The following is a 14,892-nucleotide window of genomic DNA, read 5'->3' as shown; positions in this document are numbered from 1 at the left end:
AGCTGACTTTTAAACTACAGTCTCCCTGGATTTGGGGGATTAACTTCCTCCTCTGACTAGGCACAGATGGGCTCACTTCATAGCCTAAAGCTCCCCGTTTATTTATGTAACTTTGTATGAAATATGCATTTTCTCTTGATAGTTGACATTTTACACATCTGTACATACTACTGAAAATGTTGATACCACTTCCATTATGCTACAGTCACAGTAGATATCTTTGCATTTTGATGACACTGATTGAGATTCACAGCATAAGATATGTCTGCCCGTATCTTCTTAAAGGTGCGACAACTGCTTCTGTTCTACAGCCACTTTCCCAGCCATAACTAATTTGAAAACAGGCATTTTTATCTCATCAGGTACTCTAGGAATTAGCTGGTAGATGTTTTTATCTGTATGTGAGTTTTAAGTTCGATTCAGAGCAATCCCTAGACATTAGTTCTCTGCAGTCCTTAAACACTGCTGCTGTTCAGTTACCCCTGCTGACCTATCCTGGAAAGGGCAAAACAGCCGGCTATAGTTGAAGTCACTTTAAATACATTTCAAAGGCAGAATTTTAACACAGGTGGGAATGGTAGTGCCTCCTATTATTGAGTTTCCCATTTTAACACCCCATTTTCAAATACTGCTTAACTCTGCCAAACTTTAATCATTTGGTCTGAAATTTTATTTGCCAGGTGATCTGCATCATAGAAAAGTCCACAGGAGAATTATTAATTCTCAGCCATAAGAACAGAACAAAGCACTGAACAGCTCACATCCACTGCACTAGAGTGGCTGGGGTCCAACTGTAAAAATATTACACTAAATCAAAATGCATATGTCTGAGGAGGAAGTATACAAAATTAAAGCTGGATAGTAACACAGGCTCTGGAAAGCCTGAACGCTGGAGTTTCTGTCTCTGCAATCTGTACCTGGTAATGTTATTTTTGTATGTAATTAAGCATAGGAAATAGTCATCTATGCTTTCTTTGTTAATCGTTTCAGCATCATTTAAAAACTGCCTTCTTCTGGCTGAAGAAAACATTACTGCAGGAGATGCATAACCTAGCAATGTGTTGCAGGATGAATGTGAAGGGCTTGCAGCAACACCATTTGATGAGAAACTATGCCATCTGGAGCATTAAATATGGCCATGGCACAAGTTCTTTCTAGCAGGTACCTCAAACACAAAGGATCACATTTCCCTGAATCTGGTCATAGCTGACTCCACATTTCTCAGTAAATTGAATGGCCTTTGCTTGCGGCTGTATCTGTGCCGTCATGCAAGGAACAGATTGACTCTGGCTTGCAACTGTTGGATTATTCCCTGGAGTTGACAAGCACTCCGTCTTAGCCACATGCGCTTTGTTCAGTCTTTCAAAAGCCCTTTAAACTTCCACTGATTATAGGTGTCTGAACTGCAAACAGAGCTTTGCTCTGGTTTTGATCAGCAAATAGTAGCTCAGGTGCTTCTTTGACTTAAAGGTACATGTAAAAATCTAGTCTGGGAAATTTACAGGATACACTTCCATCAGAAGGCATGAAGTACATACTGCTTTATTTTGGGACACAATGTGATGAGTCATTTTTCATAAGTGTTCTGGCTTATCTTTGGGATCTGGCTTGAACCTTCCTTTGAAAAGTAAAAATGTAACAATGATTCTGGATACATTAGCATTGTTCTTCAAGCTCTTCTTTCACTTTAATATCATTAAACTATTAATATTTTTAAGTTATTAACTGTTAAATGCACGTGGAGACCCATAAATGGCAACACAATTTCAAAGAAATGCAATTTGGGATTTTTTTTCTGTTTAAAGCTTAGTTTCAGTTTGAGGAGACTGTTTTAGCTAATAATCTGTTGAGCTGAATTGTGCATCATTTTAAGAAATGTTTTCTATTCTAACTAAGATGCCTATGAAAAGGGACAAGTAGTTAGTTTCCAGGATTTGTTCTTGCAGTGGGTGATGGGAGAAGAGGAGCATACCACGTGTGGATGAATACATTTCTCATGTTTCTCTATCCTGCTGCAATCCAGGATCTGCATTAGAAGCCTGGGCACAGTTAAATGATTGATTCGGTTTTCTGAGATAGCAGATAGGTTTCAAAAATTTCCGTACACCGTGGACAGCACAGACAGAACCAGTAATTCCTCTGAAACTGGAATACACTTTGAGTGTGGTCATTGTTGTATTTTTTTATTCACTGGAGCACATCTTCTGAAAAATCTTTCTTTAAACACCATAGCATATGTGGAAAGTTGGACTGCAAAAGATTAAATGTCTCTTGGGAAAATCACAGGATGCCAAAACACTTGTATTGACAAGCTAACCTATTGGGAGGTACTCAGATCAGGAAACATCCCACAGTCAAGAAACTTGGGGTTAAAACCCCTCAGGAATAGGCGTTTTTGCCATTCGATTCAGACAATGTCTTGCATTTATTCTGTCTGAAGGGAGCTGGATTGTCACAGTATGAAATGCTTTGCCACAATAATGAAGTTTCATACCAATTCTGTTTTCATTACAAAACATTTGCAAAGTGGAACCAGAAAGGTCACTTAATTTGCATCTGTGAAATACTCTAAAAATCTCTGGGTTAAAATTCCCTTGATCTCAGTAGAATTACACTTCACACCTGGCTGGAATTTGGTCCCTGACATCCTTTTCACGTCTTTCTTACTGAAGCAAGCAAGTGTGAACACTCATTCTCAGCAGGGATCAGTTGTCTGTGTCAAAAGCAGGAATAGAATTATTTCATTTTTGTCATTAGGCACAAGCCCAAAATGTCAGGGGTTTTAAAAAAGGTTACTTTTTTCAGAGTTGTTCTGTGTTCTCATTTTCTGTTTTGTCTGCAGAGAGTAAAAAATGCAATACGAAAGAAGCATAAGTGCTTCTCGTGGTATTTTCTGAATGACTGAAATCATGGGGTCTCAGAAATCCTTTTGTTTTGTGAGATTTTCATCATCGAGAAGTCTAGATGGATCAGATAAGCTTTCTGACTTTGGGGTACTTAGCCAGACTGATGAAATGGGTTTGCAGGTAGCCCCATTTCAGACTACAAGCATTTTAGTATTTCTCTGCCTGCTCACGCATTGATTTTTGCACTTCTTGAGTATATAAAATGTGAGCTTTTAGTACAGGCTTGTGCTAAATTGCCACAGTTTCATAAGAGAATAACAAAAGCGAAAGATTTGGCAGTAAGCCTCACAGAAAACTGTTCCCACAGCTCAAGCAATATCATGAGTTGTGAGGACTATTTGAACATCATTAATGCAGAATTCAGTGCGCTGTCTAATATACTGTGGTCTGCATGTGATGGAGATGTCTGCCTCAAAGGTTGTACAGTGCAATAGAAAGATATACTGTTGAATTTTTTCAAGACCATAGCTAAGGGAGCTATGAATATTTGCAGTCTTCTTGTCTTCAAGTTTCATTGTTTTTTAAAATATACTTTCACTAAGTATCTGAGGCTATGTTCATTTTATAATATCAACTATCTATAAAACAAAGGACTTTCGTGCTTTGCACAAATCTTTCCCAAAAGCAGTTAGAATAATTGTGCAATGATACACAACCAGGATAAAACCCCAGAAATTGCCAGCTGACAGGAGGGACCTATAGGCTAGCAGCCTCCATGAAAAAGCAGGCCCTTTTAGACCTGAACAATTCTCAGTCTGTTTCCAGTATTTCCCTTTCCCTGAATTAGTAAAGCTAGATATCTTCTGGAGAAGTTGCATGTTCTAGATAGTAAATGGGATGACTATGCTTTTGCTTAAACTGATAGAGTAAAATTTATAATCAATGAGACAATTAATACCATCCCTATTCTTTCCATGATCTCAATTTCCAGCACATATAAGAACAGATTGTTGGCCCAGATTATCATCTCTCATAGAAAATTCTCTCGCTGCCCTGAGAAGCGAATCTCTGCAATATTTTCACTGTTCATCTCCCATTGGCTCTGTTCCCCGTATTAGCACATCTCCAATAAATGGTGGAAGACTACCACAACTGCATAGACAAAAGACCAGCTCCATGTCATGGCCTCTGTCTACAACAAGCGCACAAAATCAGTAGGGAAAACAATAGATGCTTTGACATCTTCAAGTGTCTCCTGAAGGCTTTTACTACTTCAGGCTGCCACAGTGTTCCTGTTGCTAGTTCAGCTTGTTCAGCATTCAAGCAATACTGAAATGGTAGTATACATTTTGCTCGAAACTTTGAAACATGGCCAAGTATTAGCTGTGCTATTTTTGGCAAACAAGCATTTACAGACTTTTTCTTTGACTGCTACTTTCTCAAAATCACTGTAATTTTCAGCGGTTGCAAAGTAATTAATCCTGCTAGCAACCCCCAACCCTCATTTTCACAGATAATTAGTGGATAGGGGGGCAGCCAGTCCCTACTATCATAGCTGGAGAAATCCATTGTTCTCAGTCTGCAGCTTACATGGCCAAATGTTTCATGCTAAATTTATCACTGTTGATTACTTGCACGAATGCTCTGGGTGGCCTTTTGGGGATTTTTCTGGACTCTTACTGGTGTGTTACTTGACAGCCTTACCACAGTAAAACAAAGCTATGATTATACCACTAGTAAACAACTCCCCTTCAAAGAGGAAAAAGAAGATAGGGAGACAGGACACAGAAAGCTGCAGAAAATACTGCAATCCTATTTCTAGACTCTAGTTCTAATGTTTGGTTAGACAATTCTAGAGGCAAAACCAATTTCTTTGTCCTACTGTAATTGCCACCCAGAATAAGTGGTTCTATTATCGTATTGACACTTTCCCATCCATTTTTCACTGCTGGATAAGATTCTTTGTTATGCTGATATGCAGTACCAACCCTTCTGCTACCTTCAAAATGGAGAGTATTGAAAAGGCAGAAAGCAGTTTCAAAGGTGTCTACTGAATTCTGGTGTCCAAGCCCTAGATACTGAATTTTAGTGGAAACAAGTGCCTGAATCTCTAAGTCTACCTTAATTCTCCTAATCTATTTTTCTTTTTTTATAGTGTTTTTTCTGCATGTGCTGTGCATCTTAACAACTTGTAAAGAAATCAGGCAAATCAGCACTTTGACAACAGAATAGCAAGTCCTAACTACTGTTAATGTTCAGCTACTGAGGGGTTTAACAAAAAAAGACAAATTAAAAAAACTTTCTCTATACCATCACCCATCCTGTTCCGACAACATGTCACAGACGAAAAGGCGTATACTACCCAGAATCAACTAGACCTTGTTGCATTAATTTTCAAACTGGAAAAAAAATCTTTAAGGACACTTCCAGTTCTGCCAATCAATATTGTAGTGTGAGTCAGTTTAATATTTTGATAGATGATGGGTCATTCTCACATCTGAAAAATAAATGACATCAACTCTAGGATTAAGTTATCAACAAGACAGAGGTAATCATATACATGTAGCATTATGCTAGGTTTATTACCCTGAATCTTTTAAGCCTGCACATATTCAACAATGAAGTAATGCAAAATGGAAAATCCAATTAGCCCATGCATATGCTTCTTGAATACCACTACCGCAATTCTGCATGTAGATGAACTGAACAATACATTGATAGCTTATAAAAGAACTGTCGTCTTTGTAGTCTTGCATTAAGATTTTGCAAAAAGATGAATTTCCTTCATTTTCAGGTGATGAAAATATTAGATGTTACATGGGCTAAAAAAAAATCTTTTTTATATAAAACTTAAGCAAACCCATCTCATTTAGAAATAAGTTTGAACAGTGAGAAAGCTTTAGGAAAGGTAGAATAAGAATGAGATTACCAGTTTTGAAGCAAGTAGAGCAACTAGAAAAAATAACAGAAAAACAATTGCATAATGAAAATCAAATATGTCTGTTTAATTTATATACATTGACACTTTATATATTTGGGTTCAAATTTTGTGAGGCATAGAGAAGAAATTCCGTAATTTGACAACACACTAATATCTCTGTAAAGTGTCTGACAGTGTAGGTGCATCTTAGAAGGCTTTTTTTTTGCAGTCTGTAATGAGCAAACTGTAAAATTAAGAGTTGCATAAACCTAAAATAGTCTGTAGGCTCACAGCATCTCAACGGAAAGACATGTATGTTGAATTTCAAGAGGAGCTTCACATTCAACCTTCGTGACTGCCAGGGAGAGCAGTCTAAGCCCTTTCATCTTTTGTTTTGCTACTCCAAAGAAAATTTCAGCTTTCTTTCATAAGGCAGGCTTCCAAATCCCTGTAGTCATTCTTTATATCAGATTTCATTTTCCTGGGCAAGGTCATCAGAGAACTGTACACACAGTGTTTAAGGTCCAATAGCATCAATACTTCCTTGTGTGTGTGAGAATACTTTGAGCAATATTACTAAAAATAAAAGCTAAAAATCACCAATATTATAATCATAAGTTCCTCAGCCTGTCAATGGTGCAGCCTCTATCTTCCTCACAATGAAAACATGCAAAAAACTTCTCTCTGAAGAGATTGTGTCCAGATGAGGTGCTTAAAAACACAAACATAACAGGGCCAACCAGGCAGCATTGGACAAAATCAGCTCATTAGAGGTCAATAAAAATAGATTGCTCCTTCTTCTCCAAAGACAAGTTCCAAGGAAATTCCCTCATTTCTTGGTAACTCCCCATGCTCATTTATCCTGGGCTGCATCAAAAGAAACATGGTCAGCAGGTTGAGGGAGGTGATTCTGCCCCTCTACTCTGCCCTTGTGAGACCCCACCTGGAGTACTGTGTCCAGCTCTGGAGTCCTCGCCATAAGAAGGATATGGACCTGTTGGAGCGAGTCCAGAGGAGGGCCACAAAGATGATCAGAGGGCTGGACTACCTCTGCTATGAAGACAGGCTGAGAGAGTTGGGGTTGTTCAGCCTGGAGAAGAGAAGGCTCCAGGGAGACCTTAGAGCCCCTTCCAGTATCTAAAGGGGCTACAGGAAAGATGGGGACTCTATCAGGGAGTGGAGCGATAGGACAAGGGGTAACGGTTTTAAACTGAAAAAGGGGAGATTTAGATTAGATATTAGGAAGAAATTCTTTCCTGTGAGGGTGGTGAGACACTGGCCCAGGTTGTCCAGAGAAGCTGTGGCTGCCCCATCCCTGGAGACATTCAAGGCCAGGCTGGATGGGGCTTTGAGCAGCCTGGTCTAGTGGGAGGTGTCCCTGCCCATGGCAGAGGGGGTTGGAACTGGGTGATCTTTAAGGTTGCTTCCAACTCTAACCATTCTATGATTCTATGATTCACACTGCCCTAAAAAGAAATGGGAAATATTCCCCAGATTCCTTTACTACTCATATAAACCTCTAGGTCTACAACCTCATACCAACAGGCAGAAGGATGCAAGATTTTTCACTGTACTTTTGCGGAACCAGGAAAATAGCTACAACAATTGAACTACTTCTGTTTTGTTTACTGTAAAGATCACTGTCACTAAGGATGTGTACTACCTATAGCTTTATCAATAACTTATACCACTCTCTCTTAAATTTAGGCAAGTAGAATATATTGGTTATGATTTTCTCGGTGATACAGAAAAGATTATGCTTCTGAAAAAGCCAAAAAAAGTTTTCAGTATGGATTTTAAAACTTTTAGAGTGCTTTAAGTGTTTGAAATTCACGCACAGTATAATTTGGGCTATGAACTAATTTCATAAAAGCAAACCTCACTCTTCATAAGATACAAACCCTTCTTTCTTTTCTTTATTTAAGTTAAAGTGACAGATACAGTTATGTCCAATTTTCCCCTGCTTTGGAGTTTTTACATACATTTAGGATCCAGTGTAACATAATACACAGACTCTGGTTCCAGAGTCTGTTGCCACGGTTCCTGATGTCTGTTTAAATTTAGCCCAAAGTCTTAGTGGCCTATATGTACTAAACAACCAGGCTCATCATTATAGCAATCCAGTTTGCAATCCAGTCCTTCCATTTTTATTTTCATTAACTTAGTCATTAACATTTCTAGGATTATGGTTGAACAATCTGTGCGAAAAAGTCTTAAATAGTACGCAAAAGTAAAAAAAATAAAAAAGTAAAGTAAACGTAAGTCTTAAATATGCAGCATCCCATGAATATTCCCCAAACACGACCGTCTCACAAGACATTAGTAAATTCTAATGTATGTTTCATTTAGAACTAGAAAAACAGCAGATATTATGGAGTATATCAGCACATACCAATATCAGCTGTATTTCAAGAAACCTCATATGTCAAAAGATATTGAAAACAGTAGGAAATTTGCTATACTTTGTAGGAGGGAAGAGGAAATCTGGTAGCAACAGGCCTGGGAATAAAAGAACAGCATCAAGAAACATCAAGCACTTCTTACTCATCTGATGAAGAACTCCTGACACTATACCAAAACACATGTAGAGCTCAGCAAACAAGTCTTGCATAAATAAAGATAAACTCAGCCATCGGCTTTCCCATGGAAACTGTTTTAAGTGTGCTGCCATAGATCTCAGCAAGCGTGGCTACACGTAAAACAGAGAAAGAGTTCTCCTCTCATTAGCCATATAAAAGATAAACAGGCCTGGGTTTCTCCAGAACTGTCTTATCTTTCAACTTCTGATTTCTAAAAGGAAAAAAAAAGATTTTTTTTTTTATTGTTGTGCATCTGGAGATATCAAAAAGCTAGCCAATGCACAGAGGGACACCAGAGCACGTGTTCAGCAAGTTCATAGGAAACAAGGTCATTTTTCCATGCATGTACACAAACAGTAGGTCTAACATACCCAGAAGACCCATGTTGCATCCAGTGTGCACACATTATCTGGCCTGAAAATCTCAGAGAGAACCATTGGATTCCCTGTAAAAAGTCGATTTGTCTGGATATTAACCACTGAACTCTCTTGAATGTATTTGTTTAATAGGTAGTGTGGTATTTATAGTCACTACGTCTCAGATAATTAGGAAAATTGACATTGCTACTTTCAAATGCGCTTTTAATTTATTCTCAAAACAAGAGAAAATCAGCTAGGAGCCAAAAGAGATGTCTAAATCAACAGCAGGTGGGTGCCTGGCTGAGTTTGGCTGTGCCATTGCACTGTTTTCACAGGAACTAAGATGGGGAATGAAAGAGCACCACAGGACAGAGACACTTTCATTCAAATTTGTTCTTACTGAAATGAAAGTGAAGTGCAATTAAAGCTTGGAGTTCCTCCAAGGAGCTCTAAATAACAATACATCTTCTTCCTTTTATTCAGATGTTTAAATAGCTTTCAAAGAAAACTTGATGAACATTTTAAATGTTATTTAGGGGTTTAAAGCCCAAGAGAAATCGCCTTATTCCTCTTTAACTTAAATGCTTAAAAAACCAAGGAAAATACATACTTTTCATTAAAGCAAGACTTGTTTTATCTTAGATTAAAATGATCCAACTTTAAGCACTAAATGGAGAAGGCTGTGTTAACCCAGGGTTTTCACCTTATTCTTTCTCTCTTGTCAATGAAGAAGGATCCTTGCAACCAGCCTGAGACCTGCCTACTTTTTGGCAGGGTCTGGCTCCCACCAGCAAATACAGAAGAACTACTCCCAACCCAGAGTAAAATCTGACACTTGATCTAAGCTAATCTATTTTCAGACCTCTCTTGTTCATCTGCCTGGCCCCACAGTGAGCTGGTTCAGGTAGCTGAACGTGTAGAAAATGAATCCTGCCCTCCAAAAAATGAACTGCTTCCTGGCACCTTTACTCCTGAACCAGCTCACACCACAGCAAGAATGATCACGTCAAGCTCAGAGCAAGGCTAACAGTGTGCCTAGGAACAGAGTTGGAGGCACAGGAAAGGAAAAAGGGAGTAACCAGCCCCGTTCCGCAGCTTAATTATGGTATGAAACTGGCACCTCCTTAAGTGGTTTGAATCCAAGTCTAAATGATGGACTCTATTTAAATGTGTGTGTGTGTGTGTTGTCTCCACCTGTATATTTATGAATAAATTTATCTCCTAGGTATCTATAAAGTTACCTATCTATAAAGATACATAGATAATTTTATATTAATATGTTTTTAACCAGGCTTTCCAAATTCATGGTACATATGACAGAAATCCTTTCTTCCCATTCTTACATCCTTCAAGGAGGCAATGGTTCATCTTTCTCCTTAAAAGGATGCTTGCCAATTCTTCTTGTCAAAGTAAGTGATCACCAGATCTCACCTGAATCTTTAATAATTTCCATGAAACATTTCCTAATAGATAGATTGTGGGATCTAGCACGCGCAATTCACTGAAATAGCCCTCATGGCATATATATTGTTAACATGAATGAATTAAAGAGAATACTAATAATACTTTGCACTTTATTGAGTCCATCCCTCAAGGATCTCACAGCACTTAGAAAATGTTAAATGATTAAGACTCCTGATATCGTTAAAGATGTAAATAAACACACTTGTCAGCTAAAACAATGTCTGCTAATTAATTTATTTCTTGTGTTTGGAGAGAACTTTTATAACTGATTTATAAACCTCCAAAAATAAAGGTTTTTAATTGAAACACTGACACCTCCTTAATTTCAGTGCAACCAGCAATTAATTTTGTAATTTATTTGCATAAGAAGTTAAGAAGCAATGATCATTGTCTCTTATGTATTATGCTATAGAGAGAAATAACTGAATTTAAACAACAAAAAAAATTAATGCCTTGAACATCAATTAATTGTTCCTCAATTAGTTTATAATGAATTAATCTTGATTCAGGCAGCAGATCTAAGTTCAGGTCAAACATCTATCTGGAATTTACATATTTGATAATTGTCTGAAAGACAATACATACTGTAAAGTTTTACCTCTGGAACAGCCAATTTTATTTTTGTAATCAACTTTAATAATATTACATCAAAATATTTTCCATTTTAACATTGTAAGAACGTAGTAATCTTCTGCTATAGTAAGTGTTTGAAACAAAAGAATAATCAGAGGTTTTTTTGGCTTTTCATCTTGACCACAGAAGTGAATCCATACAATTAAATATGCAACGATACTCCTATTAAATGCACATATCCAACTAGCAGGGAACATATATATTACCATATAAAGCAGGAAAAAAGTTTTATTAACTGATTTTTCTATTGACAAATTCTAAACAGCTACATTATTTAGATGACTTTTTATTCTTAAATGACAATGGAACACAGGAACCCTAACTGGACACAACACACGTGGCCAGGTGTTTTATAAAGGAAAAAACCTCCCTCTACCTCCGGGAGTTTATAATTTAAGCCAAACAAACTACAGTATCTGCAGCTAAATTACAGCTATATTGGACACCATTTTTTCAGTGCATTTCATAGGCCTTTGATTTGCCTATCGAGCCCTGTCACAAAAAACTAACACAGATTTCACAATAAGCGCACACTTAAGTGCGAAGCTTAAAAAGCTTAAATGCTGAGTTCAAAGAGTTTTAATACTTACCTGAAGTTTAAAAATCGTTAAACTTGTTGTAATCTCTTTGGCTCTCTCCATCATTTGAACAACAAGCTCATTTGATTTTTTAAATTTATATAGGCTGAATGAAGATGGATAAAAGCTTATGCTATGGAATCAGTCCTCAGGTTCATGTTAACTGTGATTACTATGGGACACCATGCCATAATTAGGAGGCAGCCATTCTGTAATACTTATACTCCCCTGCTCCCTAAGACTACAAAGGACCACTACAGTATTACATATAATACAAAGTATTTTAGGATTTCTTTGAATTACAGCTGCCCAAAGTATTTCCCAGAACCTTCCTTGTGTTGCTATCAAGCCTAAAGCTAGATTTAGTGACATAGATTTGGAACGAACCCCAAATTATTACTTGGCTTGAGAGCACTCAGGGACTCTTCTCACCTTTCTGCTACCAGCAAAAGAAAAAGGTTTAAGGAAACACAAAGGTGTCACAGCTGAAATGGTCCTCAACTCTAAGAATGTCACAGCATAAGAGAAGCAAATGCAGGCTCTCTGCTTGTTCTCTAGTGGTGCTGGGATCTTGCTTTCACAGAGCATCTCCTACCACTCAGAAGTGGGAAGGTAAACTTGGCACCCTGTTGTCTAGATTTTTTAAGATCTCTGTCTAGAATGGGCTTGTTCCTGCTGCTACATCAAGCCTCAGGCTATACTATCTCATCACACAGGCACTGCATCAAAGCACAAAATGTAGCGAGATCAACTATATTAGACAACAAGTTCTCTCCTAATAGTCTCTATTCTCTTTATACTTCATGACAGTCTGGAACAGAAATTTAAAGTTACATGAATGTTTTCAGGCTGCAGGTCTCTGGATAAAATTTCATGAGTGGCATAGCTCGTGCCTGTTTTCTCAATCTGTTTTCTGTTCACCCAATTTACTTTTTATAACAAGTCAATGCTACTCTTCACAAAAAAATATTTCTTTCAAATGTGTGATTCACTCCCTGAAACACTTTAAATAGATTTTTATTCTTATTGTCACAAGAAATGAAAGTAAACAGTGCCGCACTTGCAACAGGGAAGGCAGTTCATAGTTTAAAGGAGAGAGAAAACTTGCATGGTTTTTCGGTTGTCCTATGTTTAGTTTAGCTTGTAGTCTTTGCTATGGCCCATTTACCTTTGAAAGAGCTCAGCTTCTGATCTCTATACTATTCTCACTATACACCTTGATCCCATATCTACTCATAGAAGGACCTTTCATCTTACTAAGGGAATCTGGGATGAGAGCAGACACAGCTATGTAAAGTACCAAAGGCAACTTCTATATGCTTACACACTGCTAAATGTTGCTTAGCAACACATAGCTCTTCAGCATAAAGATATGCCAAAATCGTTCAAACAGAACTCACCTCGTATGCTGCTAAAAGGAAGGGTAGGCAGCGCTTCAGGAGCACAGGGCTCTTCAAACTTTCTTTGCAGTTCTGTCTTTTTTCTTTCTTCTCTCCAAGACAGTGTCCATGCTCCAAGTTCACTTGAAAAGAGGTTCTCCATCTGCCAGTCATCTAAAAAAAAAAAAAAAAGACAAAAGTCTACCTTGACACTTTTCCCATTGAGATTTGTTTTTCAGAAAGGAGCAACATGCATAAACCTCGAACTGCCTGCTTTAAGACCATTTCTGACTAACTTAAGACTTAAAGCAAGTATTCCGATGCTAGAAAGAAATCTAACATAGTCCCAGTTCATAAACAATAGCTCTGGTCCAGTTTTCCATCAGACTGGTAGAAAGGTTTCAAATGGACGAACACAAGGTGCTTGAATTTTGGGTTATGCCTTCGTGTAGGAGTGCATGTTGCCTGATGACTTTAAGGAGAAAGTTAAATTTCTCTGATAGTATGTCCTCATGTAAAGTAATGGCCATACACATGCAATACATGCTGCAGTTACATCGGAGACAAGCCACTTGCAGGGAATACAGGGTAGCGGCTTTCAGGGCTTAGAGTATGAGGTCTTTGTATTATTTTTGCTTGGACTTCCAATTAGCGCTACCACCATTGTGCCCCAGTGCTCCACATCTATTTTTGGCAACCTGCTCTCTATAGCGATGTGATAACGTGGCAGGGTCTCAGCCAGATTTTAAGACACCCTGTAAATTAAGACATTTTCAAATATAAATCATTTTAGTCTTTTAAAATACAACATCCAGCTTGTCAGGTTTCCAGATCTGTTCTGAAAACCATATCTGTGTGTCAGTAAAAGATATTAGTCTAATGACATATTAACGTGGCATCAGTGGGAGACACCCAATTACAATGTTTCATACAGCTTGCTTCATCTCTTGCTGTGTACGGCTAATGAACAAGGACAGGAACTTTTGGAGAAAGAGGGGAGAAGATTATCATTTTCTGAATCTGGCCCTCAGCAATCGTGGTCATCTGTGAAATTACTTTTTCTGTAAGTGGAAAATTCTCCCTTTGGATATTTAACAAAATAGCAATGGAAAATGGAAAATGCTTCCTTTGTGAATCAGGATAGCAGTATTTAAAATGAAATCATTAATAAAGGATCAATGATATATAGAGGCCCAACTTCATTCCAGAAAGCATGAATACTTTATTGACTGTTAGATTTTTTAAAGAACCCTGGCTGTACTTTGCACATTATTCACAAAACCTTTTGCTCTGCAATTTGGATGATTGCTACACAGAAATTGGAGAACAAATCTGAATGGTTTAAGGCTATAACATAATGCAGGCGGATACTTTCTCCTCCAAGCTACCTGCTCAGAGCTACTCATGTTAGCTTCGGATGAAACCTGTCACTGTGTGGTTCAGAGACCTGTTGAGGGAGTCATTCTCAATCCACCTCAGGTCTCAGCAGATAAAAGTCTGCAGCAGAACATAACTGTACTGGTGAGCACCCTCTCCAGTCTCCTGTTAGCCCTATTAAAAGAAGGCTGAAATCAGCAAGGAGGTGGCACTGCCACTACCACTGAGCCAGGTAATACAAGTCACTAATTTATGATGCTTTTCCTGATTCAGGGAGGAAAAAAAAAAAAAATTCTCCAATATTTTTGTTATATTAAGCAGGCCAGTAAACCGCTGAGCTATCTAGAAAATCTACCCATCCCATTACTTGCAAGTATTTTCATATTATGAAGTTAGTACTTAATATGGCACTTTTCCGTACATTGGTGGAAGAGGGTTTTGGTTTTACGTCTGCAACTTCATCATCTGAAGGTCAGCTCTGAACTTTTTTGCTAATGGGATATTTGCTAAAAGCAGAAAAAGCAGTAGCCTCTAAAAAGAAATCAACTGGTGTGGAGCCATGCATGAATTAACAGAACATACAGTAACCTTACTTCACCCCATTCTAAGAGCAGGAATAAAGGTAAAATGCACAATACTCATGTAGCTTGTTGGTCTCAGTAAGTGGTGCTCCATTCTTGCCATAACCACTTTCACCATTTTCAACTCTTGTTGGCTACTGTGGAAGCCAGTTGAGGCTGGAACTAAAGACATATGC

General features: G+C 38.0%; 1 protein-coding gene across 3 annotated transcripts in view; it reads right to left on the bottom strand.

Moving 5' to 3' along the window:
• Positions 1 to 14,892, bottom strand: part of SEMA6D (semaphorin 6D) — a 433,560-nt gene that overhangs the window by 393,408 nt on the left and 25,260 nt on the right. For all 3 annotated transcript variants that reach the window (XM_063345953.1, XM_063345940.1, XM_063345941.1), the window contains exon 3: positions 12,780 to 12,932. The gene's annotated coding sequence lies outside the window, so the exon portion shown is untranslated. The remainder of the gene's footprint in view (positions 1 to 12,779; positions 12,933 to 14,892) is intronic.

This window comes from Chroicocephalus ridibundus, chromosome 9, assembly GCF_963924245.1.
Source record: "Chroicocephalus ridibundus chromosome 9, bChrRid1.1, whole genome shotgun sequence".
Taxonomy (NCBI): Eukaryota; Metazoa; Chordata; class Aves; order Charadriiformes; family Laridae; genus Chroicocephalus; species Chroicocephalus ridibundus.
Note: the sequence above shows the minus strand (reverse complement) of the source record. Positions and strands in the feature narration are given on the sequence as shown.